We start from the raw sequence: 6,253 nt of genomic DNA, 5'->3' as shown, positions 1-6,253 counted from the left end.
TAAATGCACCCACTGAAATGATACAGGAAGAGAGGAAAGAAAGATAAATATGAAACCCAGGCTGCTCACAGGGAGATGTCCAGCTTGGTTTGTCTGCTGCTTGGAGAGTCATCGAGTACCTCTAGCTTTTGCCCAGTTCCACACTTTTTTCTGGCTATGAGGCCAAACTACATTTCCTTAGACTCCCTTGCAGTTAAGTAGTACCATGTGGTTAAATATTTGCTAATGCAAACCATGCACAGTGGTGCACACCTGTAAGCCCAGCACTCCGGGAGGCTGAAGCAGGAGAATCCCAAGTTCAAGTCTAGCCTGGCCAACTTAGCAATGTAGCAACACCGTCTCAAAATAAAAGAGAGCAAAGCCCCTGAGTTCATCCCCAGTACCACAAAAATTAAAAAGCAGCATGGTGGAAGGTACCTGGCCCTTGAGAGGCCTTGTGGATTGGAGACACCCAGTGGCCCCAGCTGCTCTCCTCAGAACTACTTTATTCTTCAAGCCATGTATTGTTGGATACTTTTGTTATAGTTGGTCAGAATTTTTACACTAAGACAAGGGTCTGGAGGTCTTGGAGAAGAATTAGTCATCCGTAGGTGTCCTCAGGGAGGGGAATAACCTCAGTTCTCTGCTTCTATAAAAATAAAAGCTGCAGAGCTTCTCGCCTCTCAATTCGTCGCTCATCGTAAAAGCTCACTGCAGCGAAGGAAGAAAACCTCTCTGGATCAGAGGCACAGGCGAGCTGCAGATACCGAAAGCACGAAGCCAGCATCTGGGTCCGACCGCAGGGAGCCACAGCCCCGGAGCTGCGGAGCAAGTCCTGAGTCTGGAGCCGTGAGCAGCGCAGGGAGAACGAGTCAGCCCCAGAAACACCCGTCACAGGAAGGCGCGAGAGGAGGGGAGCCCTCTGCTGGAGGAAGCTCCACAGCACTGAGCTCGAAGGGCATCACTTCATCCAGGACGCAGACACTGACTGGATGGTTTAAGCAGCCAACATTTACTTCTCCTGGTTCTGCAGGCTGGGAGTCTGAAATCGAGGTGTTCGGGAGGGTTTTCTTTCTGGTTTGCAGACGGCTGTCTTCCTCCATTGTCACATGGCAGAGAGAGGAAGAGAAAAAAGCAAGCTCTCTTGTGTCTTCTTACAAGGTCATTCATCCTGCCAGGAGGACGCCAATTTCGGCCACCCACCGAAAACCATTAGAAATTGGTCTTGAATTTAGGATTTTGAAGGGACACAAGCATGTAATCCGTAACAATAGAGTTTCTTGAAAAAAAATCAAACAGTCCAGTAATTTACTAATAACCAAGGATTAGAACTTCGGTTTTTTTCACCCATGGTCCCAGAGCTCAGAAATTGCTTCTCAATTAAAAAAAAGAAAAGAAAAGAAAAGAAATTGCTTCTCAGTGAACTGATTTTCCTAGCACGAATACCAAAGTCACAAGCCCTTTGCGCAGATAGATTTTTACCTGTTGTGGGCAAAGGCACAGGGAAATAACCCCTTCATGCTCTGACACTCAGAATATTGTGGAAACAGCAGGAGAATGCCAAGTTCTTGGTACCAGTCATGTAGTAAGCACTATGTAAATATTTGTTAGATAAATATTGATACCACCCTTCAGGACAGGGTTTTGATACTACATAGGAAAAGTATTCCACATCAAAGACTTCTCCCTGAAGAGATTAGGAGGGATATGTGTAAAGATTTACCTTTAGAGAAGCTCACTGCAGTATTAGGTGACCATCAGTTGGGGGCTGCCTAAGTAAATGGGCATAAAAGATTTATTTCATGCAAAAAATTGAATTGCTGAACACCTCACACAATGCAAAATTCACATTATACCAGATTAAACTTCCTGCAAAAAATGCAGAACAGGGTTCAGATTATTTCATATTTGGCCCATAAAGAGAGATCTAGGACTGGAGGTCCCATTTGGCCCAGCTATTCCACTGCTGCATATCTTCTCCAAAGAATTAAAAGAATCATACCACAGTGATATATGTGCACCCATTTTCCTAGCGGCACAGTTTGTAATAGCTAAAGCTTGGAAGCAGCCCAAGTGCCCATCAACTGGAAACTGGATAAAGAAAATGTGGGGGTTTTTATAAAATGGAGTACTACTCAGTCATAAAGAATGAAAAACTAGTTATTTATAGCTAAATGGATGCATATCAAGGCCATACTCTTAAGTGAAATAAATAGGACACACATGTAAATATCGAATAGTTTCACTAGTGTGAGAAACTCATAGTGTAAACAAGGGTTAAAATGATTAAAATGAATAATTGATAATTTGAAATAGGAAAAAAGGTCCAAAGACGAAGGACTGAAGGGAGGGGAAGGGGAAAGGAAAAGAAGGAAAAGAAAAACTATGAGAAAAGAAAAAAAAATGGAAATGAAATTTATGCAAATAGGGAAGGGCGGAGGGGGTGAAGGGCGCACAGGTAATGGGGAAAAAAAAAAGAACCAAGATAGATATCATATACAGGTACAAACACCCAATGATAAATGTAAACGAATTGTATATGTAAAATGTACCAATAAAAGAACTTAAAAAAAAACAACAATTGGCTGGCAACATGTGACCTGATACCTTCTTCCTGATAAACGCTGCTGTTCCCAGCTGGCTGCACAGTCATGAAGGGTAAACAAGCGGTGTTCCGAAGGGGACTGTCCTATACAAGCTATCTTCTTCAGGTTCACCTCTTTGCAGATCCTGAAATCAAGACTTCAATAGCTCAACGTTGCTGGTATCAGGTTGACCCTCACATAGAAGAAATTTGTTATACAATTTTCTAGAGTAGGCCCAGGGACACCATGGCCACATAAAATCCTCAGATGAACTTCACAGTGCAAAACAGCAAAAAACTCGAGGAGCAGAGCCCCCCCCCGCCCAGTGCTGAGGGGGTGAGCTGCACGGGTACCAGCAGCATCACTCTCCCCGACCCCAGTGGCTGCTCTGAGACAGTATTTGGATCCACAGCACAGAGGTGCAGGGGGTCATAAAGGACATTGTTCTGAGCTCCAGAAGACAGAGCAGAAGTGAGCATCAGAGAGAGGGCCTCTCTCAGGCTCCTTGATGAAAATGGAGGCCCATTGGAAAAGTGAAGAAAATCTCTGCAATAAAGGCACAGCAGACCACTGTAGTTGCCCACTGAATCAGGCAGGATGGTGTGTGACTGCAGTCCCAGCACGCTGGACAGCTGAGGTAAGAAGGTCACATGGTGGAGTCCAGCCCGACCAATTTGGTGAGTTAGTGAGACCCTTAGTGGGTATCTGGAGTAAAATGTCTGAGGATAGAGTTCACTGAGGAGATGCAGAGTACAAGCCCCAGTAATGCAAAAGTGAAAAACTAACAGATAGATGAGAAATAGAAAAAAATATTCATAGATACTTAGATAAAAATAACAAAATAAGTGGCCACTGATTTATTTAGTATGAAGAAAAAATGGCTGTCACGGGCAGAGACAGGGAGAGTCCCCACAGTCCCGGGCCTGACTCTCCCGACGACGCAGAAGGTTGTGGAAGAATCAGATAGAGACCGAAAGCATAGAAGCAAAGTTGTACTTTTACTGAGCAAGCATGCAAGAGTACAGCTGCCTTCTTGCAGAGAGACAGGCAGGGGCACCTGAAACAGAGCCACCATTGCAGGGGGACTCAAGGTGCTGGTTTTGTAGTAGTTGGGGGCCTATCCTGGCTCTGGGCTGAGGGCGCCCCTACTTGGTTGGTTAATGATTAACTTAGCTCATTACTAGGGACAACAAGGAAGGGTCTTTTCAGGGGCCTTCTACATCTTAGGGCCAAGGTTCTTTTTCCTTTTGATCTTAGCAAACCAAGCTTTGCAGGGTACAGTGTGAAGAGGAGGTGCAACCTCAGCAGACTGTCAGCTTTTTATGGGTGGTTAAGCCTGTTCTGCCAGCTGTCTGAAGTCCTTTGGGGAGGGGCTCATCTCTCCCTGCCTAGGGGTCTCTATCCCTACAGGGCTACAGGCTTTTCTATTACATGGAGACTCAGGTTATGGAACCCCAAGACATGAGCTCACTTCCTTGGCAACATCTCCAAATAGAACTTGGAACCCTTGTTAATGGGTGTCACAATCTAGTAGCCATCTCCCAAGCTCACTTGGCCAGAGACAGTCAACAGCGAACATGCTGAACTGCTTCTCCAGTTCGAGAGACCATAGCCTCAAGACCCCAGGTAGAGAAAGTATCTGTGAAAAATTAAGAAGATGGCTGATTCCATCCAGATGCTGCAGGCCATGCTGCAGCAGCCACACGACTGTCACAGACACCTCAAGGACAGTCTCCTCAGGAGTGACCACCAGTGACCTACCAAAATCAAGGTACCCCAGTGAAGTCTCCCTAAGCCGAAATACCAATGGCACAGAAACTGGGAAGAGCATGGGGCAAGTATCACCAGGCTCAGAAACACCCAGTAGCTCTGGGAAGGCCTCCCCAGAGCTGGGCACAAAAAACCTACAGCAGATTGAGCGTTGCAACTCCCTAGAATTTGGAGGCTATTTAAGTGAAGTAGTAGAAGAAAACACTCCACCAAAAATGGAAAAAGAAGGTTTGGAGATAATGATTGGAAAAAAGAAAGGGATCCAGGGTCATTACAATTCTTGTTACTTAGATTCAACCTTATTTTGCTTATTTGCTTTTAGTTCTGTTCTGGACACTGTATTACTTAGACCCAAAGAAAAAAATGATGTAGAGTATTACAGTGAAACACAAGAACTACTGAGGACAGAAATTGTTAATCCTCTGAGAATATATGGATATGTATGTGCCACAAAAATTATGAAACTAAGGAAAATACTTGAAAAAGTTGAACCTGCATCAGGATTTACCTGTGAAGAAAAAGATCCTGAAGAATTCTTAAATATCCTGTTTTGCCACATTTTAAGGGTAGAACCATTGTTAAAAATAAGATCAGCAGGTCAAAAAGTACAAGATTGTTACTTCCATCAAATTTTTATTGAAGAAAACAAGAAAGTTGGAGTTCCTACAATTCAACAGTTATTAGAATGGTCGTTTATCTACAGTAACCTGAAATTTGCAGAGGCACCATCATGTCTGATTATTCAGATGCCTCGATTTGGAAAAGACTTTAAATTATTTTTTAAAATTTTTCCTTCTTTGGAATTAAATATAACAGATTTACTTGAAGATACTCCCAGGCAGTGCCAGATCTGCGGAGGGCCCGCCAAGTATGAGTGTAGAGAGCAGTATGATGATCCGGACATCTCAGCTGGAAAGATCGAGGGGTTTTGTAAAACCTGCAACACTCAAGTCCACCTTCATCCCAAGAGGTTGAATCATAAACATAACCCAGCGTCACTCCCCAAAGATTTGCCTGACTGGGACTGGAGACACGGCTGCATCCCCTGCCAGAAGATGGAGTTGTTTGCTGTTCTCTGCATAGAAATGAGCCATTACATAGCTTTTGTGAAGTATGGGAAGGACGATTCTGCTTGGGTCTTTTTTGACAGTATGGCTGACCGGGATGGTGGTCAGAATGGCTTCAACATCCCCCAGGTGACCCCCTGCCCGGAAGTGGGCGAGTACCTGAAGATGTCTCCCGAGGACCTACACTCCTTGGACTCCAGGAGAATCCAAGGCTGTGCTCGCAGACTTCTTTGCGATGCATATATGTACATGTACCAGACTCCGACCATGAGCTTATACAAGTAATGAGTCATCCTAAGAGGTGAAGAGACTGAACACAAAAATCTCAGTGTTGCAATTGCCCGGAGCTGGCAGTTCTGTTCCACACCCATTGCCGGCAATGGGTATCTTTGTGCGGTGGCAATTCAGAATAGAATTGCTGTACTTCAAAACCAATTGCTTTTGTGTTACCGAAGTATTTAATATGCATTTTGCACTCTAGAAAGTATGTTTGTGTTGGTTTTTAAGAAGTCTAAATGAAGTTAATTAATACCTAAAGCTTTAAGTTAACTGCATTGATTATATGATATTTTTGGAAGCATAAAATTTTAATTGTGACAGTTTAAAACCTCTTTTAAGTCCACTGAAAATAAAAATAACTGTTTCTTCTTTCTGAAAAAAAACCCCTCAAATATCTCTGAGCGATTCGGTTTGGACAACTTTGATCCTGAATTTACTAATGAACCTGTCCAGCTGACCCCAGATGATAATGATGTCGTGAGGGAGCTTGATGGATATGAATTTGCAGGTTTTGAGTATATCAATCATCTTATGATGTATGAAGAAGGGGTCTGATGACCATTTTTCAACTAT

General features: G+C 43.7%; 1 pseudogene; it reads left to right on the top strand.

Moving 5' to 3' along the window:
- The first annotated feature begins 3,753 nt into the window (after positions 1–3,753).
- Positions 3,754–5,836, top strand: LOC101700592 (ubiquitin carboxyl-terminal hydrolase CYLD pseudogene; annotated as a pseudogene).
- The last annotated feature ends 417 nt before the right edge of the window (positions 5,837–6,253 follow it).

This window comes from Heterocephalus glaber, unplaced genomic scaffold, assembly GCF_053883595.1.
Source record: "Heterocephalus glaber isolate CG9 unplaced genomic scaffold, H.glaber_assembly_v1.0 deba00000943, whole genome shotgun sequence".
Classification (NCBI taxonomy): domain Eukaryota; kingdom Metazoa; phylum Chordata; class Mammalia; order Rodentia; family Bathyergidae; genus Heterocephalus; species Heterocephalus glaber.
Note: the sequence above shows the minus strand (reverse complement) of the source record. Positions and strands in the feature narration are given on the sequence as shown.